General features: G+C 41.8%; 2 pseudogenes across 2 annotated transcripts in view; one reads left to right on the top strand and one right to left on the bottom strand.

Annotated features, from left to right (window-relative positions):
• LOC308610493 (ubiquitin-like modifier-activating enzyme 1) overlaps positions 1-13,413 on the top strand; it is a 101,472-nt pseudogene extending 88,059 nt beyond the window's left edge. Inside the window, exons 13-20 of the transcript in view lie at positions 20-124; positions 204-390; positions 2,048-2,134; positions 2,544-2,636; positions 2,760-2,941; positions 3,230-3,331; positions 3,436-3,508; positions 13,193-13,413. The product of the transcript in view is annotated as a ubiquitin-like modifier-activating enzyme 1 (transcript). The remainder of the gene's footprint in view (positions 1-19; positions 125-203; positions 391-2,047; positions 2,135-2,543; positions 2,637-2,759; positions 2,942-3,229; positions 3,332-3,435; positions 3,509-13,192) is intronic.
• A 3,061-nt stretch (positions 13,414-16,474) lies between these two features.
• LOC308610503 (putative helicase senataxin) overlaps positions 16,475-27,853 on the bottom strand; it is a 69,848-nt pseudogene continuing 58,469 nt past the window's right edge. The window contains exons 21-25 of the transcript in view: positions 27,349-27,441; positions 25,497-25,661; positions 21,959-22,057; positions 21,267-21,354; positions 16,475-17,266 (exon numbers count right to left, since the gene is read on the bottom strand). The product of the transcript in view is annotated as a putative helicase senataxin (transcript). The remainder of the gene's footprint in view (positions 17,267-21,266; positions 21,355-21,958; positions 22,058-25,496; positions 25,662-27,348; positions 27,442-27,853) is intronic.

Consider the following 27,853-nt stretch of genomic DNA (forward strand, 5'->3'; position numbering starts at 1 on the left):
CATCTTTCTGTTTTCCTAGCTTACAAGCTCAGGAGCCCCTTTCTGGTCTGTGCACAGACGCTCATCTTTGATGTCAGCAATGAAGTCTCCTCCCTCAGGTCTCCTACAGTCGGGTCAAATGGGGGTACGTGGATGGGAAGGAGGCTGCAGCTCCTTAGGTGAGTACTGATATGCTTACCCCTCCATACCTTGCCTTCTTTTAGCCCCTGCATCTGGACTAGGTGATAGCTGCTGCCAACCTGTTTGCCCAGGCCTATGGGCTGAGGGGCTCTCAGGACCGAGCTTCTGTGATCATACTCATTCAGTCTGTGCAGGTCCTTGAGTTCACCCCGAAGTCTGGTGTCAAGATCCATGTTTCTGACCAGGAGCTGCAGACCACTTCGTGTGTTGGTGAGGATGTTTATCTAGTTGGCCTAGAGCTAGCATCCTACTTATCACCTACCTATGCAAGCCTCCCCTGTACTTCTGTTTTGCCACTGGCTCTGCTCTGAGATCACAGGCCTGAGATTAATCCACACTGTCCTTTGGTCCTTGCTTCTTCCAATTTAAAATAAGGTTGGTTGGTTGAGGCAAGTTCTCTGATGCCCTACTACTTTGTTCTTCCCACTGTTTCTCCCTCAGGTGCACCAGTTGTCCAGCTCTTTTCTGTGTGTATGTTTGCTTTGTTTTGTTCTTTCTCTGTTTCTTTTTGTGTCCATATGCAGGGACAAATGGATATGATCTTTACCAGTATGCTCTCTGCCTTGATTTCTTCCTTGATTCATTTCATTATAGATCTCCTCATCCACCTCCCCCCTTCTTTGGTATGCCTGTTTACCCTATTGTTATTTATTTATTTACTGATTTATTTATTTATATAGGCTGTGTTGGGTCTTCATTTCTGTGTGAGGGCTTTCACTTCTTGTGGCTCACGGGCCTACTTGCTCTGTCGCATGTGGGATCTTCCCAGACCAGGGCTCGAACCCGTGTCCCCTGCCCTGGCAGGCATATTTTCAACCACTGGGCCACCAGGGAAGGCCTAACCTATTTTTAACCTCCATATATCTTTCCTCATCTCCCTCTCTAGATAGCCCTCCTCATCTCTCCATCTCTAACTACCCCCCGACTCAAATTTCCCCCCCTCTACCGTATTCTGTCTCATGCTCTGTAAGTCTTCCTCTACATTTCATCTTCTTTATATATATCCTTCAATTTCTTCATCTGTATATCTCTCCCCTCCTGATGTATCCCCCGCATTTCCCTTCCGAAATAACTACTCTCTCATGCTCCTCTTTGTATATTTTCTTTCTTTATCTCCCTCGTGTCTCCCTTTCAGGTGTTTTGAACTTTCCCATTCTCTGAACGTTCTCATAATCTTCACATTTATCCTCCTTGGTCTCCCTCTTCAGATTTTTTTCACGTCTCTCCCATTTCATATTACTCTCTTCTTTGCTGTCTGTACACTTTCCCCCTATGTTCCTTTCTGTATCTCTTATCCCTCTGTCTCTTGTTTTCCCTCGTATCTTCCTTCATGTCTCCCCATCTCTCTCTATGTCTTTCTCTTGAAGTATGTTCTCATTGACTCCCTTTTTTTTTTTTTAATTGTGGTAAGAAACACAAAGGATTTACCATCTTTAAATATAGTAGACTTCCAGTTTGGAAGGCTTACTATTTAATGGAATGGATTTTAAGGCTTAATATTTCATTGGATGGATAGATCACATTTTTCTGTCCACTCATTCAGCAGTGAACAACTTCTGTGCTTTCACCTCTTATCTGTCATGATTAATGCTGCTGTCTATATCCTTTCTTAGTGGCTTTACCTGTTGCCCTCAGTGTCTCTACATATCTCCATGTCCCACACACCTGTCTACCTTTTTCTTTTCTGACATGTTTTCTGCCCTATCTTTCCCCCTTCTTTTCTCTTTCCCATGATGTCTCTCCTTTTCAAATCCTTTATCTGCCTGAACATCTCTGCCCCACCCTGGACTCCTGCTGGCACCTCAGACCGTGAACAGGGATTTAACATGTATCTAAGGACTAACGTGTACTTCCTCCCTTTCCGCAGTGGATAATCACCTGCAGGAGCTCGAGCCATGCTGACCAACCAGAGAGCCTCCCTGGGTTCAAGATCTACCCCATCAACTTTGAGAAGGTGCTGTGATGGGGACCTCAACCGTGTATGAGAAATGGCTGAGCCACCCTAAGCATTTTTGGGGATTACAGGCCTGACTGTAATTATGTAAATTTTTTTTTTTTTTTTGGTACGTGGCTTTCTCTCTCTTGTGGGCTCTCCCATTACTGAGCACAGGCGCAGGATGTGAAGGCTCAGCAAACATGGCTCCTGTGCCCAGCCGCTCCCTGGCATGTGGGATCTTCCCCGACTGGTGCACGGACCCGTTTCTCCTGCATTGGATGACCCAAGTATCTTTTGTGGTCTGGGCTAGTATTTGGCTGGTCTGGCAGGTAATTGAGGTGAATATACCTCAGTTCCCAGTATCCAGGAAAACTTTTTCTCTTTAACTCTGTCTCTCCTGTTCTTCCTCTGTCCCCACTCACAACAGGATGATGACAGCAACTTTCATATGCATTTCATTGTGGCTGTATTGAGTCTCCGGGCAGAGAGCTATAACATTCCCCCTGCTGACCGGCATAAGATTACAATACTCTATACCTAACCTTGCATCCTTTTCCAAGTTTAACTCTGCCACATTTGAAGTCTTCTGTAGACCTTGAACGTCTCTAACAACTATGTCTTCTCATCACCTTCTGTATTACAGATCAAGCTGATTGCAGGGAAGATCATTCCAGCCATAGCAGCTATAGTTGGCCTTGCAGGTCTGGAGCTGTACAAGGTAGTTCAGGGACACCAACAGCTTGAGTCCTATAAGAACAGCTTCATCAACTTGGCCCTTCCTTTTTTTTCCGTTTCTCTGAGCCTCTTGCCCCACACCATCACCAGGTAAGGGCTTGCTTTTATAGAAACCTTTGGTGTTGCCCATCAGTGATTGATGCTATGTGTGTGTGTGTGCATGCGTAGAAGTTGTGTGTATCTTATTTCGGTAGAACAGGCTCTAGTTTTCATCATACCTGGTGAGAGGCTTTTTTAATTTTGTGTATCCTTTGTTCATTGTTTGAACCTGTGCAAAGTAGGAATGGAACTGGCATGTTTGTGAAATGAAGAGGAGCGTATGATTAGGGCTTGCTCCCATTTTACTCTTTGTGCTTTACTCTGTGCTTTGTCCCATAATACTACAACCAGCAGTGGTCACTGTGGGATTGCTTTGAGGTACAGTGGCTGCAGCCTAATGGTGAAGAGATGCCCCTCAAGCAGTTCCTTGACTATTTTAAGGTAAGACCCTTTCACTCACTGCACCTGTGGTGGTGGTTGCCCAGGTTACTGGTACTGTCCATCCCAGTGACCCTGTTGCCCCTCCTCGTTTCCACCCTCTTCAGACAGAGTACAAGTTAGAGATCATCATGCTGTTCCAGGGTGTATCTATGTTCTACTCCTTTATCAAGACAGCAAGTAAGATCAAAGATCAACTCAGGCTTGAGTTGGGTCAGTGTGCAAACAGAAACAGGTCCTGCCTGGGGTGGGAAACATCAGCTAGCTATGCAACTCATCTTCACTGTTCTCTTAAATTTGTCTCTGTAAGTCTTTCCTCTCTGTTTACTTCACAGACTCTCTTTCTCCTCACCCCAGGATGTCAGCAATAGTGAAACGAGTATCAAAGCAAAAGCTGGGACACCACATTCAAGCACTGTTTCTTGAGCTGTGCTGCAACTAGAGCGGCAATGATTTGGATGTCCCCTATGTACGATACACCATTCGCTATTCCCTCTACACCCATCTACCTCATTCTCAGTCAAATCAATCTATTTCCATTTCTCTTATAGTTGTCGCAAATGCTGAGCCTTAAGTTCTTCTGAGGACTTTTTGTTGTTGCTGCTGCTTTCTACTGTTTGGAGTTGGAATTCTTAATAAAGAGTTATTAATCCAAGTGTGTCATATCATTCTTTTGTCAAAGGCCTGTACCCTGTTGTCTGTGGGAAAGACCAGCCTTTCTTTAGCTCTGTAGGTTCAGGTGATAGTTTGAAAGGCTCAGCCCCTCCCACCAGCATGGAATTTGCCTCACATCCAAGCTTATGAGAAAAGATTAAATCCACCTGTTCTGGTAAACCATTGGTTTGCTATTTTTTCCTTTGTCCTCTCTGTTTAAAAAGAAATAGAGGGGGAGTTCAGGAAGATGGCAGAAGAGTAAGTCACGGAGATCACCTTCCTCCCCACAGATACATCAGAAATACATCTACACGTGGAGCAACTCCTACAGAATACCTAATGAACACTGGCAGAAGGCCTCAGGCCTCTCAAAAGGGCAGAAACTCCCCACGTACCTGTGTAGGGCAAAAGAAAAAAAGAAAAAACAGAGACAAAAGAATAGGGATGGGACCTGCACCAGTGGCAGGGAGCTGTGAAGGAGGAAAGGCTTCCATACACTAGGAGCCCCTTTGTGGGCGGAGACTGCTGGTGGTTGAGGGGTGTAGCTTTGCAACCACATAGGAGAGCACAGCAACGGGTGCGGAGGGCAAAGCAGAGAGGTTCCCACACAGAGTATCGGTGATGACTGGGACTCACCAGCCCAAGAGGCTGGTCTGCTCAATGGCCGGGGCATGCAGGAGCTGGGAGCTTTGACTCGGGCTTGGGTCAGAGCGCAAGGAGAGGACTGGAGTTGGCGATGTGAACACAGCTTGAATGGGTTAGTGCAGCACGGCTAGCCGGGAGGGAGTCCGGGAAGAAGTCTGGAGCTTCCAGAGAGGCAAGAGACATTTTCTTCCCTCTTTGATTCCTGGTGCGCGAGGAGAGCGCTACTTAAAGGAGCTCCAGAGAAGGGTGAGAGTTGTGGCTATCAGCGTGACCCCAGAGATGGGCATGAGATGCTAAGGCTGCTGCTGCCACCACCTAGAATCCTGTGTAGAAGCACAGGTCCCTCCTCATGCCTCCGTGAACAGGAAGCAGAGCAGCCCGCCAGTGTCAGGGTCCCGAGATCCAGGGACAACTTCCCCAGGAGAATTAATTGTGCACCTCAGGCTGCTGCAAAGTCACGCCAGATTTGGACACCACAGGCCAGACCTGCATCCATATGCCTCCATCCCCACGGCCTGAGAGAGGCAGAGCCACTGAATCAGTGGCTCCTTTAACCCTGTCCTGTCTGAGCGAAGAACAGACACCCTCAGGCAAGCTACATGCAGAGGCAGGGCCAAATTCATAGCGGAAACACAGGAGCTGTGCGGGAAAAGAAGAGAAAGGGGGGCTTCTCTGGTGGCACAATCATTGAGAATCCGCCTGCTAATGCAGGTAACACGGGTTCGAGCCCTGGTCTGGGAAGATCCCACATGCCACGTGGAGCAACTAGGCCCGTAAGCCACAACTACTGACCCTGCACGTCTGGAGCCTAAGCTCCACAATAAGAGAGGCCACGACAGTGAGAGGCCTGCACACTGTAATGAAGAGTGGCCACTGCTTGCCAAAACTAGATAAAGCCCTCACACAGAAATGAAAACCAAGTACAGTTAAAAATAAATAAATAAATGAAAGTACACTTAATTAAAAAATATATTTTTAAAAGATATTTCACACCAGGGTCAAAAACTAAAACAAACAACAAAACACAGACAACAAAAACAAAAAAGATAAAGGGAGATCTCTCCCAGCAGCCTCAGGAGCAGCAGACTAATTCTCCACAATCAACTTCATGTACCCTGCATCAGTGGAATACCTGAATAGACAATGGTTCATCCCATATTGACGGGTGGACTTTGTGAGCAAGATATATTATTTATTCCTCTTTTCCTCTTTTTGTGAGTGTGTATGTGTATGCTTCTGTGTGAGATTTTGTTTGTATAGCTTTGCTTTCACAATTTGTCCTATGGTTCTGTCTGTCAATTTTTTTTTTTACTTATAAAATATTTCTTTCCTTAATAATTATTTTTTATTTTTGTTTTAATAACTTTTTAAATTTTATCTATCTTTTCTTTTTTCTTGCTTTCCTTCCTTCCTTCTTTCTTTCCTTCTTTCTACTTTTTCTCCCTTTTATTCTGAGCCATGTGGATGAAAGGCTCTTGGTGCTCCAGCCAGGAGTCAGTGCTGTGCCTCTGAGGTGGGGAAGCCAAATTCAGGACACTGGCCCACAAGAGACCTCCCAGCTGCACATAATATCAAATGGTGAAAATCTCACAGAGATCTCCGTCTCAATGTCAAGACCCAGCTTCACTCAACAACCAACAAGCTATGGTGCTGGACACCATATGCCAAACAACTAGCAAGACAGGAACACAACACCACCCATTAGCAGAGAGGCTGCCTGAAATCATAATAAGGCCACAGACACCCTAGAACACAACACTAGACCTGGAAATTTTCACCAGAAAGACAAGATCCAACTGCATCCACCAGAACACAGGCACCAGAGTCCCCTCCACCAGGAAGCCTACACAACCCATTGAATGAACTTTAGCCACTGGAGACAGACACCAAAAACAATGGGAACTACGGACCTGCAGCCTGCAAAAAGGAGACCACAAACACAGAAAGATGAGCAAAATGAGAAGACAGAAAAACACACAGCAGATGACGGAGCAAGGTAAAAACCCACCAGACCTAGTAAATGAAGAGCAAATAGGCAGTCTACCTGAAAAAGAATTCAGAATAATGATAGTGAAGATGATCCAAAATCTGTGAAATAGAATAGAGAAAATGCAAGAAACATTTCACAAGACCTAGAACAAGTAAAGAAGAAACAAGTAATGATGAACAGCACAATAAATGAAACTAAAAATACTGTAGAATGGATCAGTAGCAGAATAACTGAGGCAGAAAAAATGGATAAGTGACCTGGAAGTAAAATAATGGAAATAAAACTGCAGAGCAGAATAAGGAGAAAAGAATGAAAAGAACTGCAGACAGTCTCACAGACCTCTTGGACAATATTAAATGCACCACATTCGAATCATATGTGTCCCAGAAGAAGAAGAGAAAACGAAAGGGACTGAGAAAATATTTGAAGAGATTATAGTTCAAAATATCCGTAATATGGGAAAGGAAAAATTTAATCAAATCCAGGAAGCACAGAGTCCCATGCAGGATAAATCCAAGGAGAAACACGCCAAGACACATATTAATCAAACTATCAAAAATTAAATACAAAGAAAACATATTAAAAGCAGCAGGGGAAAACAAACAAACAAACAAACAACACAAAAGAGATTCCCCATAAGGTTAACAGTGGATCTTTCAGCAGAAACCCTGCAAGCCAGAAGGGAGTGGCAGGACATATTTAAAGTGATGAAGGAGAAAAATCTACAACCCAGATTACACTACCTAACAAGGATCTCATTCACATTTGATGGGGAAATTAAAAACTTTAACGACAAGCAAAAGCTGAGAGACTTCAGCACCACCAAACTAACTTTACAGCAAATGCTAAAGGAACTTTTCTAGGCAAGAGACACAAGAGAAGAAAAAGATCTACAAAAACAAATACAAAATAATTAAGAAGTGGGAAGGGGAACATACATACTGATAATTACTTTAAAGGTAAATGGGTTAAATGCTCCGACCAAAAGACACAGACAAGCTGAATGGATACAAATCCAAGACCCATATATATGCTGTGTACAAGAGACCCACTTCAGACCGAGGGACACATACAGAATGAAAGTGAGGGGATGGAAAATGATATTCCATGCAAATGGAATTCAAAAGAAAGCTGGGGTAGCAATTCTCTTATCAGAAGAAAATAGAATTTAAAATAAAGACTATTACAAGAGACAAAGAAGGACACTACATAATGATCAAGGGATCGATCCAAGAGGAAGATATGACAATTGTAAATATTTATGCACCCAACATAGGGGCACCTCAGTACATAAAACAAATACTAACAGCCATAAAAGGGGAAATCGACAGTAACATATTCATAGTAGGGGACTTTAACACCCCACTTTCACCAATGGACAGATCATCCAAAATGAAAATAAATAAGGAAACACAAGCTTTATGTGATACATTAAAAAAGGTGGACCTAATTGATATTTATAGGGCATTCCATCCAAAAACAACAGAATACACATTTTTCTCAAATGCACATGGAACGTTCTCCAAGATAGATCATATCTTGGGTCACAAATCAAGCCTTGGTAAATTTAAGAAAATTGAAACTCTATCAAGTATCTTTTCCGACCACAATGCTATGAGACTAGATAGCAATTTCAGGAAAAGATCTGTAAAAAAATACAAACGCATGGAGGCTAAACAATACACTACTTAATAACGAAGTGATCACTGAAGAAATCAAAGAGGAAATCAAAAAATACCTAGCAACACATGACAATGGAGACATGATGACCAAAAACCTATGGGATGTAGCAAAAGCAGTTCTAAGAGGGAAGTTTATAGCAATACAATCCTACCTTAAGGAACAGGAAACATCTCAAATAAACAACCTAACCTTGCACCTAAAGCAATAAGAGAGAGAAGAACAAAAAACCCCCAAGGTTCGCAGAAGGAAAGAAATCAAAAACATCAGATGAGTAATAAATGAAAAAGAAATGAAGGAAACAACAGCAAATATCAAGAAAACCAAAAGCTGGTTCTTTGGGAAGATAAACAAAATTGATAAACCATTAGCCAGATTCATCAAGAAAAAAAGGGAGAAGACTCAAATCAATAGAATTAGAAATGACAAAGGAGAAGTAACAACTGACACTGCAGAAATACAAAAGATCATGAGAGATTGCTACAAGCAACTCTATGCCAATAAATTGGACAATCTGGAAGAAATGGAAAACTTATTAGAAATGCACAACCTGCCAAGACTGAATCAGGAAGAAATAGAAAATATGAACAGACCAATCACAAGCACTGAAATCGAAACTGTGATTAAACATCTTCCAACAAACAAAGCCCAAGACGAGACGGCTTCACAGGCGAACTCTATCAAACAACTAGTGAAGAGCTAACACCTATTCTTTTCAAAGTCTTCCAAAATATAGCAGAGGGAGGAACACTCCCAAACACATTTTAGGAGGCCAACATCACCGTGATACCAAAACCAGACAAGGATGTCACAAAGAAAGAAAACTACAGGCCAATGTCACTGATGAACATAGATGCAAAAATCCTCCACCAAATACTAGCAAAGAGAATGCAACAGCACATTAAAAGGATTCATTTAACCATTGATAAACAATGACATAGTTAATGACTATGCCTTGCATATTTTAGGTAAATATTAGTACAGTGAACAAGGGAGTGCAAATATCTCAGTAATTAATTTCATTTCCTTCAAATATGTATATTCAGAAATGGAATTGCTAGGTTATATGGTGGTACTGTTTTTACTATTTTGAGGAACATCCGAATTATTTTCCATAGTGGTTGTACTAAGTTACATTCCCACCAACAGTCTGTAAGTGTTCTCTTTTTTTCTACATGCTTGACTACACTTTTATGTCTTGTCTTTTTCATAATGACCACTATAAAATGTGTGAGTCGATATCTTTTTGTGGTTTTATGTTGCATTTCTCTTACTAGTACAGAACTTGAGCAAATTTTCATGTGTCTGTTGGTCATTCATAGGTCTCCTATGAGAGGAATATATCTGCTAAAGTGTTCAGCCCACTTTTTAATTAGATTATTCAGCTTTTGTTTTAATTGTGTCCTTTTATGTTTGGAGATTAGTCCCTTAGCTGTCATGTAGTTGGCAAATCTTTTCTCCCATTCCATAGAATTCCTATGCTTCCTGTTCCATTGCCTCTTTACTCTGTTCAAATATACGCACACACACACACATATATACACGTATACAGAAAAAAAAAACTATAACCCCCACCTAGCCATAACATTGTGGACAGTTCCCAGCTACCGGGATCTATTTACATTTGGCGCTGAAACTCTGCCCCAGAGAGGTGGGTGTAACTCCAACATCGCTAGGACCACAGGATGTGTCTCTAGACCCCTAACTACCTTAGATTGCTAGGTAAGGAGTACTCCAATCAAGGCACTTATGTTACTAAGAATGGAACCCACAAAGTCTGGCTCCTGTGACCAAGGGGTTTACTGGTGGGATAAGGGGATTATGATGCAAAGGGCGGGGCTCCAATCAGTCCCCATCTGGCATGCAGTACTCCTGGCTTGCTTCCTGGGGAAGGGAGCATCTGACCGTGCTGCTGTCTGGAGCTCTGATGTCACAGCCTCAAGCCCAGAAACATCCACGTCTGGGTGCTCTGGAGTGCCTTCCTGTCCTGTGTCCCTACGTGACAAAGGTCTGAGCACTGCCTGGGAAAACTCTTCTACGTGGGTACCAGAGGAATGTGACAGGAAAAGCAGTAACAACCCCAAAGTCCATCAGAGTAGAACGGGCTAACTGGGGTGTGTTCCTAAAATGGAATACTACCCTCCACCCAAAAAGAGTGGATAACGGCTAGTCATCTCAGAAATATAAGGATGAGGGGGAGAAAAGTCAGCTCCAGAATACCCATTGTATATAACACATAAACTTCAAAATTAAGTAAATATAATTTGGGGGTGTGCAGTGAAACTTTATACAAACTACAGAATTCAGAATTCGGGTTACAACTAGGTGGAAGGGGGTGGTGGGGCGGAGTGTCTGGAAGAAACACGGAGTGACCTTTCCAGATGTCAGCAGTGCCGTTACTTACGATGGGGTGGGGGGTACACGAGTGTCTATTTTATTATGTCTTTCCTTTTACATCACTTATATACACTCTGATGTGTATGATTTATTTCACAAAAGTTTTAAGAGCCAGGTCTGTGCCAATCAGTGGTCTGAGAATCACTGTGGACATACACCATTCCCAGGTCACATATTTGTTTTTTAACTTGCTTTGGATGCCAACCTTAATTCACGCAGGAAGATAAAAACTTCCCTTAGTGGCTGCTTTCTAACTTTGTAAAGACTGAAAATTAAATCTGAGATGATGTAGTAAATTAAAACGATAGTGATGTTTTTAGATCAAATTGTATGTGTTAAAGTGTGTTTGATGGCTCGTTTTTAACATTGAAGAGAATTTGGCATATTCATCTCAGATTAGTTTTGTTATTTCAATTAGAAACCTACTAAATAACTCAGTTTAGGATTAAATGGAAAATTTAAGAACATTGTATTAAATGATATTTATTTGTTTTATTATTATTATTTTTTGATGTGAGGAAAAGAAACCTCAGGTTTTCTGGTTTCTTTTTTTATATTGTGAATTTTATTTTACTTTTTTATACAGCAGGTTCATATTAGTTATCCATTTTATACATATTAGTGTACGTATGTAAATGGTATTTTTAAAAGAACTAGAGATTCACCGTGTTTATGAGTTTATTAGATTCACTAGATCAGGTTAAATACTAGAAGAGGTGGCAATTAAAGGGCTTAAAAAGAAAATTAGGGAACAGTTCTCAGAGCTTTCTGAGATGCTCTTCCTGGGTTAGAATCCTCAAATTTGGCTGAAATAAAATTTTCCAATTTTTTCTTTAAAAATGTTTAATTTAAAAAAATAAAAGATTTAATTTATAAATGCACTTAAAAAAAACAGTGATGCCCTTATGCCTTTTTATGGCAGTAGACGATAAAAAAAAAGATCAGAATTAACTATTTCAGATACTTGCAATGACCAGGGTGGGTATTTGGTAAAGGAAGCAGCAGCAATGTTTTGTAGTTTTCTGGAGGACCAGGAAAAGAGGCCCGTGTGAGCGGGGACTGTGGGAAAATCCTCATAGAAAACCCATCCCTCTGACCAGAGGAACCCAAATAAGATGTCCCTGTGACCTGAATGGTGGCAGTGTGGTTTTTGTTTTGTGTTTTTTTTTTAATAATTTTTATGGGAGTATAGTTGATTTTAAATGTTGTGTTAGTTTTTGCTGTACAGCAAAACAAATCAGTTATACATACACATATATCCATTCTGTTTTAGGTTCTTTTCCCATAGAGGCCGTTACAGACTAACAAGAAGCGTTCCCTGTGCTATACAGTAGGTCCTTACTAGTTACCTATTTTATACATAGTAGTGTGTACATGTCAATCCCAATCTCCCAATTTATCCCTCCCCCTCCCCTTCCCACTGGTAACCATGTTTGTTTTCTACATCTATGACTCTATTTCTGTTTTGTAAATAAGTTCATTGGTACCATATTTTTAGATTCCACATATAAGTGACATCATATGATATTTGCCTCTGACTTACTTCACTCAGTATGACCATCTCTAGGTCCACGCATGTTGCTGCAAATGGCATTATTTTGTTCTTTTTTATGGCCGAGTAATATCCCATTGTATATATGTACCACATCTTCTTTATCCATTCCTCTGGGGATGGACATTTAGGTTGCTTGGCTATCGTAAATAGTGCTGCAATAAACATCAGGGTGCACGTATCTTTTCAAATTATGGTTTTCTCTGGATATATTCCCAGACCTCCTTCCCCAGCCCCACTCTGCAGCCCTTGGGAATCTCCTTCTGAACAAAAGCAGAGATGGCCAGATGGTTTTTGGTGGTGGGCCTCGCCCCACTCAGGGCCCGTGGGGGGACCATTACTGAGGAAGGCAGACGTGACCCTGATGGGCCCCAAGGCTGCTCCCCCTCCCTCCTGAACCCTTAGGAGCCAGGCCGCAAGGCTGGTCACTCGACAGAAACACCTGGGAGTGAGTTTAAGCTTAAGTTTAAAAAAGGAAAAGGCGACAAGTACTTGCCCCCAGACCCATGAAATCAGGAATTCTACAGTAGGGCCCGGGAGTGGGAATTTTTCTGAAGTTCCCCCAGGTGACTCCAAAGTGCACCTCCCAGGCTGAAAACTACTAACAATTTGATTTGCAGCAAGACTCCTTAGACCAAAGGCAACAGTGTCCACCAGCACGGCTGGGCCCAAGCTCTAACGAAGAGAGCACAAAGGCAGCTCCTGTGGTTCCGAGCACCTTCCAACTGCAGACACCATTTATGCCATTTGACTTGGCAAATGCCTTCTGTACAGCAGGACAGGGTGACGATAACTCAGGTCCTTTCAGAGTTATGGAGGGACCCCCTGTGTACAGAACCAGCCTTCACGGTGCTGCAGAACATTGGGAATTCTATTTAAGCTGAAGCTAAATTTTATTTTCCTCCCTGAATTATTTATTCCTCAAAAAATAAATGGTGAACCCCAGGAGATGGTGGTGACAGCGCGTGTTGGTCAGGAGGGACTTTAAAAATCACTGCTCCAGCTGCTGCAGTAACAAATTCCACAAATAAAATGGCCATCGCAGAGCGCTCACCTCCCATCAGGTCACTTGGCAAGCTGATCTCGCCCCAGAACACGTATGTCACTTTACGCTCGTGGGTGGTTGGTGCCTCCATCCGGAATGAGTGGGAGGCACAGCGAAGCTGATGGTGCCCATGTCCTGGCGGAGCACAGCACATCTGACTGCACCCCCTGAAGCCACTGCTTTTATAAAACGAGTTGTACTTTTGTAACCAGCAGTGGTGACCCCAACTTGGCCATCTATTCCCTGCGCCCCCATTGGTGCCCCGGGAGCTCCTTTCGTGGGTCACTGTTCATCCATCCCTCCTCTCTCACCCGCTCCCCAATCTTAGCCTGGAGGTGAGCGTGCGTTTCTGGACCAAACGTCAACGTGTAACTGACACCACAACTAGCCACAGTGCACCCTGCAACCTTACGGGTAAGATTCCAAGAACAGCTGAGAAGCAAGGAGAGCTGGGGTTGTGGACTGGATGAGAAATCTGAATAAAACAAATCCCCACCAGATAATTGTGGCATAAAATAAATCTAATGGCAGACTAAATGGAGTATCTGGGAAGTACCTTGAACCTTCATTCAAAAACACATAACTCCTAAACCACGTCAGTTTTCTTGTTTCCACTTTTAATTCTGCCATTTTCCCTTAATGTTCAGGTTTTAACAAAGACAACAGGGCTATTGCTTGCCAAATCCCAGCTAGGAATTCAGAGCATAGAACAAATCAAAACTACAGCCAAAAAATTATCTGTACAACTAACTTTAGAAAATAGTTTAGTACAATTTTGTTGTATAACTCATTTACAGGTTAATCACATGTACTTATCAAATTTCCTCCTGATAATACATGAAAACAAAAACTCAATAAACTATGCATAGTAAATCCAAAGCAAATTATATACAAAGAAGCAAAACAAATTTTTAAGTACAATATATGCATGTTCAAAGAACTAAGACTGAAAGAAGGCCACTTTCTTTAACGCCAGGGCAAGGACGAAACTAACAGCTGCATTTTTCACCTGCAGTAAGGTTAACCACCAATCAACAACACTGCACTGACAGCCACATCAGGAAAGGCCACACTGTACATATGAAATGCTTCATGCAAATACATACATCAACAGGAACCACCAATCGATTCCAATGCAATGTCAGGTATGACTGTTTCCTGCTGGGAGAGGCTGTCAGGACACAGGCTTGCTCATTACCAGAGATGATGCACTAATTCTCACGTTGCCAGACCAGGTGGAAGGTGGACCAAAAGTGAACACAACGTGTGAGAACAGGCACCAAACTTAACTGGAAATAACATCGTTTGGGTGGGGCAGCAAAGTACGTACGGTGGGGAGCACTTACTTCACGTGTTGTGTGAGCGGAGTGGGAGAAGTTCCTGACCCCAGCTCTTTCCAGCATGCCTCTTCTCTAAGCTTACAGGTTTTAGATTCTCTACATTGTCACTACAAGTGTCTGCTAAATGAAGCATTTTACCAAGATAGCAGGAAAGTAAACTTAAAGAAACAATGAGCTTTCTTGCCAAAGGCCAGGCAGGAAGCTTACGAAGCCCCTACCCAGAGTGGGGCTCAGCCCGCCTCTGTCAACAGGGAGCAGGGGCTAACTGTGGGGACAGAGCACGTGCTCCCCGAGTGACAGGAGTGTTCAATCCCATCAGCAGAGGTCTGGAAACCAGAGGGAGGGACAAGGGTAACAAAGAAGTAGCATGCTTAAACCTTTGGCAACCAAATGTTTTTTTTTGAAAGCTCTTAATAACCTGCTTCAGTAGAATTCCTGATGAACACAAAGCCCTTTTTGCTTAAAAAGCAGATGACTGAAAAAGTTTCAAATGGTGCACATTCGTCTTCAGGAATGCATGCTTTCTCCCCCAAATTAACTAGGGCTGCAAAGCATTCACTACAAACCGCTAGTTCAAACAATGGTCAACTGTTACTAACACAGATTCTCAGTCTGTGATACCTCAACATCAGTGTGTGTGCGCTTGGAAAACTGGACTTTGACATTAGGCAGCCCTGCCCTCCATCAAGTCTCTCAAATCACCACCCACCATGGCCACCTCCTTTCACAGAAGCACAACCCCTCTAACCAGATCTTCCACCACAGCGGTGTATTTGCGTCACTTACGATGGTTTCCAAAGATGACAGGCAATCTGTCAACTCTCTCCCTGTTCTCAACTCCCAAGCATTTGCACTCCTCTCCCATCCTTCGCTTCTTAGAGGATGTTTCTCTCCTGCCTATAATATTGTATCTGGTCTGCCCTAACTGGTTCTCAAGCTGCCTGGTGACCAGTATCCCTTGGGAAGATGTTAAACATCCAGATTTTCACGAGTTGGATTCTCTTGGTGATCCCCAGGCTTCCACAAGCCACCCCAGCACTGCTCCAATACTTGGCAACCACTGGATTTGTAACCCACCAGTTGCAGGAAATTCACAATATGCTGGGGGGATCTGAATGACATTTCAAGAATTATTCTTTCATTTCACATTCTTCTATCTCACGAAGAATGAGAATTTTAGCTAGAGAACTACGTGCTGACTACAATGGGCAGACAAACTCATCACAGAAATGTAACATCCTGTGCCAAGGTGCCTCGTCTAAAAAGGTGCAGGAGTGGAACTTCACCTAACAGAGCTCTGCTTCCCAGGGTCTTGCCCAGGACACTCCAGTTGGTTTAACAGGACTCTGACCCAACACATTGACTCACTTCTCTCAGGCCACCTGGGCTGTTAAAAACATCTGTTTGCTACAACAATCTCTGAAAGGAACTGCCCTGCTCCCATCTTTTTTTTTTTTTAAATATAAGGTTGGTTCCGTTGAAAATGATTAACATTTTAAGCAGGGGAAAGAAAAGCTGTCTACCAGATTAAATTTTAAGAGGATCCTGTTATTTGCTATACAAATATACATTCCAACTTTTACAGCATCCTCTTAAAATCCTCCAGTCTGACCTTTCCTACAGAAGAACAAGAGATCAACATTTTAAGTCTTCGACTTCGAGGACATTATTACTGATACACAAATGCCTTGTGAAAGCTTTTGCAACTGACAAAATGTACTGAAGATGACCAAGAGGCCCATGTGTTAGGATACATTTTCTGTTTTCCAACAGCACACAAACTCCTTTAAGGAAAAAAATATAATCTTATCTGGACATTCCTACTAGCTGGTCATCTGAAATGTGCAGTAATGCTTGTGGCTGACAGTCTCATTTGGCTCCACTACAAAAGCTTCCTCTTCTTCAAGCTACTGTCCTCCTCCTCCAGTCCCCTCTCGTCCCAGCCTGAGTTCCTCTTTGTGTGGTGGCTCAGAGAGCCACGCCTCTCCTGATCCCCCTTGGTGAAGGCCCTGGTCTCCCTCCTGTGGCTGAGTGCCTCCCCTTCCTGGGCACATCTTCTCTCACTCGTGGAAGTACTGGTACTAGCAGCTGGAGGATCACACTGCATATGAGGTCTGTGGTTGTTCACAGCAGCTCCCTTGGCGGGGGCCTGCTGCCTGATACTGGTCAGATCCTGGTGACTTCCGGGGGAGCCTGGCTCTCCAGAGGGAGGCGTTGCTCCAGGATACCGGGGGCTCGAGGGCTGCAGCTCACAGAGGCACTTCCCTTTGGCTTCACAGCCCAAGCCCATCCTCCTAAGCAGTCGTGGGTCCCGAAGCCAGTCCTGAAGGGGTGGCCTTTCAGGGTCCTTTGCAGTAACAGTGACAGTGGCTTCTTTGGACTCAGAGGGTGAGGGGTACAGGGAAGAAGCAAGAGACATCTTGGCAAATTCACTGTCTAGCTTGTTGCTGGGCACTCTGCCCTGGGGTCTGGACACCTCTGGGGTGATAGCAGGAGGGTGAGTCAGACTTCTCTGCAGTACGGGCCTGCGTTTCAGAATCTTCATTGCATCGTGTCTATAGTTTTTGTTGCAAGTCTTAATAATGGCACCACGCTTCTGTGCATCCTGAATCAGGTGGTTCCAATGATGGTTTTCCTTGAAACAAAGAGAAGGAAGAAAATTACAACCCAAAGAAACACTCATATGCTTGGGAAGCAGAGGTTCCAGCTTTCACTTCTGAACAAATAGTAAGTATACTTTCGTGAACAGATTCTCAAGAATCCATTACTTTTCAGACAAGGCTGAAAGGAAAAATAAGGTCGAATACAAAACTATAAAGCCATGCTGCTAGAACAGAACACTGGGAACCACCTCTAAGAAAGTACTTCCATCATTTTACCACTGATACTCAGGCCACGTGGTGAATTAGCTGTCATGCAAATCTGTACCAACTGCTGGTAGCCTCATGTAGCTCTTTAATCTTCAATTAAATAAAATTAAAAATTCATTTCCTCAGTTGCACCAGCCACATTTCAAGTGCTCAGCAGACACATGTGACTACGGTTAGTATCCTGGACAACACAGACACAGAAGGGCTCCGTCATCCCACCAAGTTCCCTTTGACACTGCTGACCCTAGAGTCTTGCCTGTCTCCGGCCAAGGCTAACATTCTGGAAGAGGAAGGCTTGGTTTCAGAAAGCTCTAACTCTTGAGTGCATGCTGACTGTTCTAAAAAGAGGACCACAGCTTGCATCAAATTCCCAAAGGCTTCCCAAACTCCCAAGGGCTAAACCATCTTAATCTGCTGAGATAACTATTCCAAAGATGTTGTCTCACTTGTGTCTCTTTTCTAGAAGAGCTTAAATTATGAAAAGCACATCTAAACGGAAAAACAAAACAAAAACCCAACTCACGCATCTCTCCTCTCTTCCTTTTAGAGTTTCCTCAGCAATAAATTGCTTCTTTACAACCATCAGAACTTGGGCCTCTTTAGACAGAAGAAAGAGAGAGTATGAGGGAGGAAAAAAAGACAGAGACTGAAGGAAAGAGAAGGAAAGGATAGCTCCCCTCATGGGGGCTCCTGCACTATTCATGAAGGTGGGTAAGGGTATAGCAGTGAAGCTGCATACATAGTACTGACCTGCTGTGTGACCTTGGTCAAATCACTTGACCTCTCTGAGCCTGTTTCCTCACTGTAAGGTATGAATAGTATTTTATTTAAATGACTCTAAAATGTGCGTTGAAATAAAATAAAATAAATAAAATGCACTTTATTTTCACATTCTACCATTTCTGACTTTAGGGTGCCTCTAGGCCAGACAGCAGTTTCCATGTATGTAATCCTGGAGGAATTCATGGCTGGGCGACTACAACCGCTTGACTTTTAGTCAACAAACCACTTCTAAAAAGAATGAGTCCTGGCTCTTGCCTGAAAAATCTTTCCACAGACATCCTCTGATAAGACAAGAAAGTACCAGCACTACAACTTGGAGAATGGAGATCAGAAGTTGGAAAAAACCCCGGGACCACAGTGGGGCCCTCTCATGACACGCCTCTGACTGCACAGGGAATGGTTCGAGCGTCAGCAAGGGTACATGGGATGGTGAATGGGGACGACCAGAGTGTTAGTCTGAGAGTGAGATGCTTTCAGGGGTATCTTAGTCTACCTATTTTGCTGTTTTTCCTAGGTATGAACAAGAGTGGTATGACACTGGGTTGGCCAAAAAGTTCATTCAGATGCTACAGAAAAAAAAACAAATGAACCTTCTGGCCAACCCAAAAAAATCTGTCTAAAGTCTAAAAGAGTTCTTTCAGTCACTATAAGACAAAAATTCTAAGTGAAAATAAAGTGTCACAGTTCAATAGTGGAGCATAAAATAATGACGCACATTATATAACTATTGGCTTCTTGGATTTGATAAACTATGGTGGCAATGCAGACCTCACAGGGCCTTTTAAAGTAAGTCACGTAAATCAAGTGCACGGTACGGTGACCGCATGCATCAGGAAGGTGCATGTAAGCAGTACCAGGCTCAGATCTCCCTGACTCAGGAGAGCTCTTGAGAGTCCTACCCTGTGGCTGGAAAGCAGATGTAAAGCAGATGGCCTTGCTGCTATTTCTGCCAATTCTACTGCACCTAAACTTGCTGTTTAATCCAATCCCTAGATCACAAAAACAGTTCTGAGAAGGGGCTATTAGTCTTGATTTCTCAGAGGAAACCGAGTGCCTTAATCACTGATTCTATCTCCATAAGGGAAACTGGGCTGAAAAACCAAAAAAAAAAAAAAAAAAAGAGGCTCGGGAAGGGGGAAGCCCAAGGACAAATATGCAAGTTGGATTGCGAAGTCCAAATGATAAACTGGAAGTTTTTCTACTCTGTTCTGTCGGTCTCTTTTTGTCACACTGGCTTCCCAGAGTGAAGATAATAACGTCTATACTGCAGCTAGACGTCAGTGGTCTTCAAATCTGCGTGACGGTGACTCTGGGGCTCACAGAGACTTACTCGGGGGGATGTGAGCACGTTTTCTGGGAATCAATTTCCAAACCTCAGCTTCCAAACCCCAGTTCCCTATGTCCTCCTGGGGCTTTTCTGCCCTTCCACTCCATCCTTCACAACCACAAGTCTCACCTGTCCCAAATCTGACCACAGGGCACACAGCTAGGGGAGGTAAACACGCCTGGGTGTCAAATAGAGGGGGTGGTAAACAGAGGGGTGCCCATGAAGGCTCCTGCAATCAGGGCATCTAAGAGACACAACTCTATAAACATTTTACTTTTCGGGTTTGAACATTATCAAAATTCAACTGTGTGAAAAGAGTAATTGTTAATATGTTACTCAACTGACAAGATATCATTTGTTAATACTCAGATCCTTATGGTCACAGGAAAAATATACTTTTTTAAAAAACTCTTCGAGGTAACTATACATTCATAGGAAGTTACCAAAACAGTCCAGAGGTTCCACACACCCTTCACACAGTTTCCCCAAATCGTTATGAAAACCAATTCTTTAAATTTTCAAATTTACATGTAAAGTTTTTGTGGCAGAAAAGCCTTATAGTCATATTAACAGAAAGACTTTTAATTATGAAAATATATAAACTACCCCCACTGAATTTTATCCTAAACAGTATAAATGGCAATTCAATTTTAAAGAGCAGAAAGAATAGCACTGCTCTCTATTCCACTGGATATATTTCAGAGTGGCATAATGGATTTATTTTTAATAGCTTTCTTTTAAAATGTCAAATATTTACAATACATTAGAAACAAAATCTTTATCAACACTTAACGATGAAACATTTTCAATATAAACTTAAAAGCGGAGGATACACAGCTTTTAAACATTCTTTCAAGGGGCTACACAAACAACAAAGGTTGAAGACCACAAATCTAGGTAAGAGCTGAATGAGAAAGACTGTATTTGGGCGCCCTCTGGTGGAACTAACCAAAACAGGGGAAAATCCTACTGAGTTGGCACCTCTCCTGAGATAAAACAATGACTCTGTTAAATACAGAAATTAGAGAAACTGAGTTATTACACCTAATGAGGCAGGCAAATACATGCTTTATCTAGCTGTGGTTCACCAAATTAAGCTGTACTATTACTATTTGTCGACTACACATGTAAACTTGCCCCTCCTTCTACAGGAGTATCTGTACGCATGGATGAGCTCTGATGCCACTCACCCCTCAAGGGAAACAGCAAGCAGTGCTGCTCTAAGTGCCAAGACAGAAATGAAGATCCAAGCACTTTCCTGCAAATTCCCCCTCTCTCTGGCATTAAGCTAGGCTAATAGCCACATTTACTGAGTGTTTACTAAGTGCTAACCAATCTTCTAGCACTTTACATATATGGGTTTACATGTCTTCTTAACAATTCTACGATGTAGATACAATTTTTTTAAAGCTCATCTTGAGAGTACACTACGGATACCTGGGTCTTGGGCTAAGAAAGGGTGAGCGGTTTAGGCATTATTAAAGCTCCCAGGAAGAAGCTGCTGGAGGACAAAACAACCAGTGGGAAGAGGCTCATTATTGTTTGTAGCCTCAAAATCATTTCCACTTTGATGAAAAATAAAAACAAAACCTCAACCCGGTATCAGTCATCATGAGCAAACTCTGGAGTTCCCCGGTCCTCTAGAATGTACCTACCATCAGGGTCCTCAAATGTCCCAGGATGAAGAGGCTGTACTTGGCTCGTGTGATGGTGACATTCAATCTCTGCAAACTTGCCAGAAACCTAAGCAATAGAAGGAAAAAAAAAGAGTTACTTCTTTCTTCAGAAAGACTCGGCATGTCAGTGTAGGTGAGACACAGGCATTTCAGACAGCTTTTCTTGGGCTCCTGCTTTAAGCTCGTGGTGCAGGACCCGACACAGAAGCAATTCCCATTAAGGACAGCAAACAAACAAGAGGCCCAGTGCTTTCCTTCAAAGTGATGCATCTGTCTGTCGATTTCCTATTTTGACTTGGATGAGATATTGGAAATTTTAATGGTATGATTTTTAAGCCTTCAAAGATCCTAAAAATATGATAGTAGATCAATTATGACACATACCATGGAGAGGAGCATGCCCCTGCAAAATATACTGGATTCAATAATCTGTTTCACTCTTATCAAGTGAAACAACAGATTCACACTGTGACATGGGTTAATACACAAGGTACCAAGAGAAGCAGACCTAACAGTGGATCAACTTCACAACTTAAAAAAGAAACCTTCATGATATTACTCAATTTTTTATAAAAGAAAATAGAGCAAATGATGGTATTCTCTAACAGTGATTAAAAAGATCTAACTCTGGATCATAAACAAGCAAAGAATCAATGATGACAGTTACCCACCCAATTGAGCCTTGCATGGCATTTGCTCTGACACATGTAACAATAATACAGTCTTTCTCACGACCCTGGAAGGCATCCACGGTATCTACTTCTGCTGGCCTATTTACGAAGAGAGAAACATATTTGCTGAAAAAAGATAATTATTAAATATACATATTTATACAGTAGTATTTCTTACTTTTGTAGTGCTATCTTTTAAAACTGGAGTAGAATTCACATAACACAGAATTCACCATTTTAAAGCACACCATTTGGTGGTGTTGAGTCCATTCACTACAGTGTGCAGTCATCACCGCTATCTAATTTCATAGCATGTCCATCACCCAGGAGAGAAGCCCTGTGCCTATCAGCCATCAGTCTCTATCTCCCCCTCCCCAGGCCCTGGCAACCACTAATCTACTGTCTGTCTCTATGGACTTTTCTACATGGGAAATTTCATATAAATGGAATCATAAAATATGGGACCTTTTGTGTTGGGCTTCCTTCACCTAGCATAATGTTTTCAAGGTTCATCCGTGTCGTAGACTGGTAACAGTACTTCATTCCTTCCACGACTGACTATTCGCTTGTACAGATACACAATTTACTTCTTACCTAGGTACCATTTTGGGACATTTGGGTTGTTTCCACTTTTTGACTATCATGAATAATGCTGCTACGAACATTCATGTACAAGCTTTTGTGTGAACCCTTTCTCAATTCTTTCAGGTATGTACCTAGGAGTGGAATTGCTGGGTCACGTGGTAATTCTATGTTCAACTTTAGGAGGAACTGCCAAACTGTTTTCTGCAGTTTCTCATCAGCAATGTGTAAGTATTCTAATTTCTCCACATCCCTTCCAAAACTTGTTATTGTTTTTTTTTTTTTTTGTAATGATAGTCATCTTGGTGGGTGTGAAATGATATCTCCTCACTGTGGTTTTGATCTGCATTTCCCTCATGACAAATGATGTGGAGCAGCTTTTCATGTGCCTGTTGGATTTCTGTTTATCTTCTTTTGAGAAATGCTCTTCACATCCGTTGCCCGCTTAAAAAGTTAGATTATCATTTTATTAAGTTGTATGAGTTCTTTATATATGCTGGATATGACTTGTCAGATAAATATTTTGCAAGTATTTTCTCCCACTCTGTGTGTTGTCTTTTCACTCTTTTGATAGTGTGTCCTTTGAAACACGTAAGTTTTTAATTTTTATGAAGGCCGATTTACTTCTCCTTTGGTTACTGGCGCCTGGGTATCATATCTAAGAATCTGTTGCCTAATCTGAGGTCATATAAATTTACCTTTGTTTCCTTGTAAGTTTTATAGTTTTGTCTCTTAGACTCAGAGCACTCATTCATTTTGAGTTAATTACTCTATACAGTGTGAGACGGGGGTCTAAATTCATTCTTTTGCGGGTGGATATCCAGTTATTCCAGCACCATTTGTTGAAAAAGTATTATTTCCCCAATGAGTAGGCTTGGCACCCTTGTTGAGTATCAACTGGCCATGAATGTATGGACTGATTTCTGGAATCTCACTTCTATTCTATTGGTCTATATATGTCTACCCTTATGACAGTACCAGTGTTGATAGCTTTGTAGTAAATTTTGAAAGAGGGAAGTGTGAGCCCTCCAACACTGTTCTCTGTCAAGCTATTTAGGGTCTCTTGCACTTCCATGTGAATTTTAGAATAAGCTTGTCCATTTCTGTAAAAGAAGGTAGCTGGAATTTTGACAGAGGTAACAATGAATCTGTAGATCAACCTGGGGAATGGTGCCCTCTTAACAATATTAAGTCTTCCGATCCATGGACATGAAATGTCTTTACATTTATCTAGTACTTTAAATTCTTTCAACAACGTTTTGTCCTTCTGTGTATGAGCTCACACTTCTTTGGTTACATTTACTCCGAAGTATTTTGTTCTTTATGATGCTAGTGTAAATGGAATTTTAAGAAATTTTCCTTTTCAGACTTCTCTAGAGTGTAAAGAAATACAACTGATTTTTGTATACTGATCTTGTACCTTACAACTCTGCTGAACTTGTTTATAAGGACCAGTAGTTTGCATAGATTTTTTTTAGGTTTTTCTAGATGTAAGAGTATGCCATTTGTTTTTTTTTGTAGTTGTTGTTAGTTTTTTGTGTTTTTTTTTTTTTTTGGTTTTTGGATTTTTTGTGGCCACACAGCATGCAGGATCTTAGTTCCCTGACCAGGGATCAAACCCATGCCCCCTGCGGTGGAAGCATGGTGTCTTAACCACTGGACCACCAGGCAAGTCCCAGATTATGCCATTTGTTAAGAGACACTTTTACTTCTTCTTTTCCAATATGGATGCCATTTATTTCCTTTTCTTGCTTAATTGCTCTGCATAGAACTTCTAATACAGTGCTGCACAGAAGTAGTGCAAGTAGAGAGTGGCATCCTTCCTCATCATAGGGGGAAAGCTTTCAATCTTAGCATCAAGTATGATGTGTTAGCTGTGGGTTTTTCATAGATGCTCTTTATTAGGTTGAGGAAGTTCCCTTCTCTTCCTAGTTTGTTGAGTATCTTTATCATGAAAGGTTGCTGCATTCAGTCACATGTCTTTTCCACATTTATTCAGATGATCACCATCATGTGGGGTTTCCCCCTTTAATACGGTATATCACACTGACTGATTTTCATATGTTGAACCAACCTTGCATTCCTGAGATAAATTCCACTTGGCTGTGGTAAATAATCCTTTTAATATGCTGTTGAGTTCAGCTGCCATTATTTTGTTGAGAACTTCTGCATCCATATTCATAAAGGATATTGGTCCATAGTTTTCTTTTCTGGTGATGTCTCCATGGCTTTGGTATCAGGGTAATAATGGCCCCATAAAATGAGTTAGAAAGTGTTCCCTTCTATTTTTTGGAAGCATTTGCATAGGACTGGTGCTAATTCTTAATGTTGGACAGAATTCACCTGTGAAGCCTGATCCTCTGTTTTTCTCTGTTGGAAAGTGATTACTAACTCACTCTTTTTACATTTAATAGGTCTATCCAAAGTTTCTGGCTTTTCCTAGAGTCAATTTTGGTACTTTGTGTGTTTCTAGGTGCAGAAACTTTTGAGTTAATGGATTTCTAATATTTAATTTTTTTATTTTACTGTTGAGGCATAAAGGAGACAAAAACATGATCTTCACCCTATACATGAAGGCACTAAAAGGGTTAAATAATTTATTGTAAGTGAAAATGTGAATACATGATTCTCAGTAGAGTTAGAATTCAGATAACAAGTCATCCAACTAAAGGTAAAGGCCTGAAGAATTTCTCAGTCACTTCCATTGTCAAGTGTAACGGTGATGACATTTGAACTGGCAGGAGGCACTCCATCTGCAGGGGCTACACGTGTAACCACACTCCCTCCCAGCACAAGTCTATGGAGCCAGGGTCCTAGTCTCCTTGTTCTATACTACCAGGGTCTAAGACCACTCCCTAGAGTTAAGTTTCCTTTGCTTCTTTCCTTCTATCCCCTCTTTCTTCTTTTTAATTCAACAGAAAAACTCAAAATCTCTGTAAAAATAGAGATGCCTCACCCTTTTCTATCAAACTCTTTGTCCAAATCCTTCTGAATCATCGTCTTCTGAGCCTTGTAATGGGTTATTATGCCAGTGTTTCGGAAAGTAACATCCCTTCTTCTGTCTTTCATAAGTTTAATTATTTCCATTACCAGTTTTATTTCTTGAACATTTACATATGAGCTAAATAAGATGAAAACAAAAAAATACAACACATCAAAACTAATAGCAGTCCAATTGCTAAGTTAAGTTCCACTTGGTTTTCCACTACAGTAAAGGGTACATAGGTAGGTTTCATCTTTATTCAGTCAGCAGTGATTCAAAGAGGCTGTTATAATGACCATTAATATTGTACATATGAATAAATATAAAAATAACTGCCCAGTGAAACACAAAGTTGTAGGAGAGAAAAGTGGTTCGAGTTACGTGATGTTAAGGCACCAGTTTCTTCACTTATTAAAACAGGGATAGCCACAGTGAGAACGAAAGTATTCATAATAATAATGAAGATATGACTAATGAATAGCTAACATTAAGGATTGACTATCTTCCCAACACTGAGAAAAGTGCTTCAGATGTACTACCTTCCTGCATTCCCCACCACAGGTCATGCAGATCATGCACCACATGACCGAGAGGATGGCAGCCACACGGACTAAATGTGACCCGGCTCCCAGAGATGAACAAACACGGGGCCCTACAGCAGGATCACGTCCTCTGTCCTTGCTGGCCTCATCCTGCACTCCCAACTCATCTCCTGAATTACAATGCGTTCCCTCATCACCATACCAAATGCAACATGTGTGCACACTGGGGGATGCCCTGCACGCGCAACTTTATTCCCGAGGCTACCTTATCTGTCTCACTTTAAAGCCTTAAATATTCACTATTCTAATTTCAAGACTTACTATACGGACAAGCCAGTCAGCTAGCTTTCTTTTCCATACCTGAAAGCTTTATTTGGTCACCTCTCAGGCCAACTCTCTTCCCGTGAACATCCATCTCCATAATACTTATGCGGTAAACTCTCAATCCCCTGCTCCATTCCAACAGACCCCACTACAACTTCCACAGTCCCTCTGGAATAGCAACCCCCCAGCCAACTGCTCCGTATTTCTAACTTCTTCACTGAGGGGCCCCTCCTTCCACCACTATTAACTAATATCTTATTCTCATGGAGGACACCACTTGCTTTGCAGCTCTCTCTTGACACAGAGGTGGAATTTCTATTTCTTCATACGTCATGATGCAGGGGTGGCATTTCTATCTGTGCTAACAAATGCAGCCTCCGGGCTCCTCCTCCTTTATTCTCTCACAAGAAGCCCCGGCTCCTCTGAGGTGCTTGCTAATTAGCAACCACTGCTCCTTTTGTGCTGTCATTCACAAACCACCTGATTCACAATCCAACATGCTGGAAGTATTGCCCACCCTCTGCCTCACACCTTGATTCAACTGTATCTGTACTTATCCGTCACAATACTTAACCCAACTGGAACCATTAATCACCACGGTGATGGCCTGGTTAATGTCTGTCTCGCCTGTTGGACCACAGCAGCCTTGCACTGGGGCCACGTCTGTTTTACTCACAGCTGGGATCTCAGCATGGATCTACTGAAGTGCTGACCGCATTTTAGGTAACATAACCCCCATTACCCAGTTAAGAAAAAAAAAATCAAGACTGAAATATATAAAGACATCAGTAATTTATGATTGAAAAGGTGAAGTTATCAACCCAGCTAAAAGAAAATGATTGTGCACTGGCACTAGGCAGAGAGATTTATATGGAAAGTATTTTGAATTTAAATATGAACAGAAACAATACAAAAATTCTGGGACCATCAGTGGGGACTGAAGAAAAAGGAGAACTTACTCATTATCCCGCTTTTCTGAACCATCTTCAACATCAAACACGAGGTAGGGTTGAAATGGCCAGTCAGATGAACACCGAATGGTCTCTGTCATTCTACAAAAGAGCAGCCACCATTTAGAATGCAAGTCAAATTACAAGAGAAAATGTTTTAGAATTATTATTACTATTTGTTCTTTCTGTGGAAGAGAGCAAGGGAAAGTTAAGAGGACAAGAAGGACCTTCTTTTTAAATAAAATTAAATACTTGTAAATAACATATTTTAGTGAGAGGTAGCAGGTGAATTTCATTTCTATTCTAGTACTAGGGAGAATGACCCATGTAAATTAAAATATAACAATCATGATTGGAAAGTTACTCATAATACAGTAAGTGAAAAAAGCATGCTACAGTATACTATGTAGAGCATGGTGTGCTTTTTTCCTCCAAAAAAAGGAGTAAAAGTAAAAAAAAGATGTGCATAGTACAAGGACTGGAAGTAGATATAACAAAATGTTACCAGTGATTA

This window comes from Mesoplodon bidens (assembly GCF_964165515.1).
Source record: "Mesoplodon bidens genome assembly, contig: HAP1_SCAFFOLD_123, whole genome shotgun sequence".
Lineage (NCBI taxonomy): Eukaryota > Metazoa > Chordata > Mammalia > Artiodactyla > Ziphiidae > Mesoplodon > Mesoplodon bidens.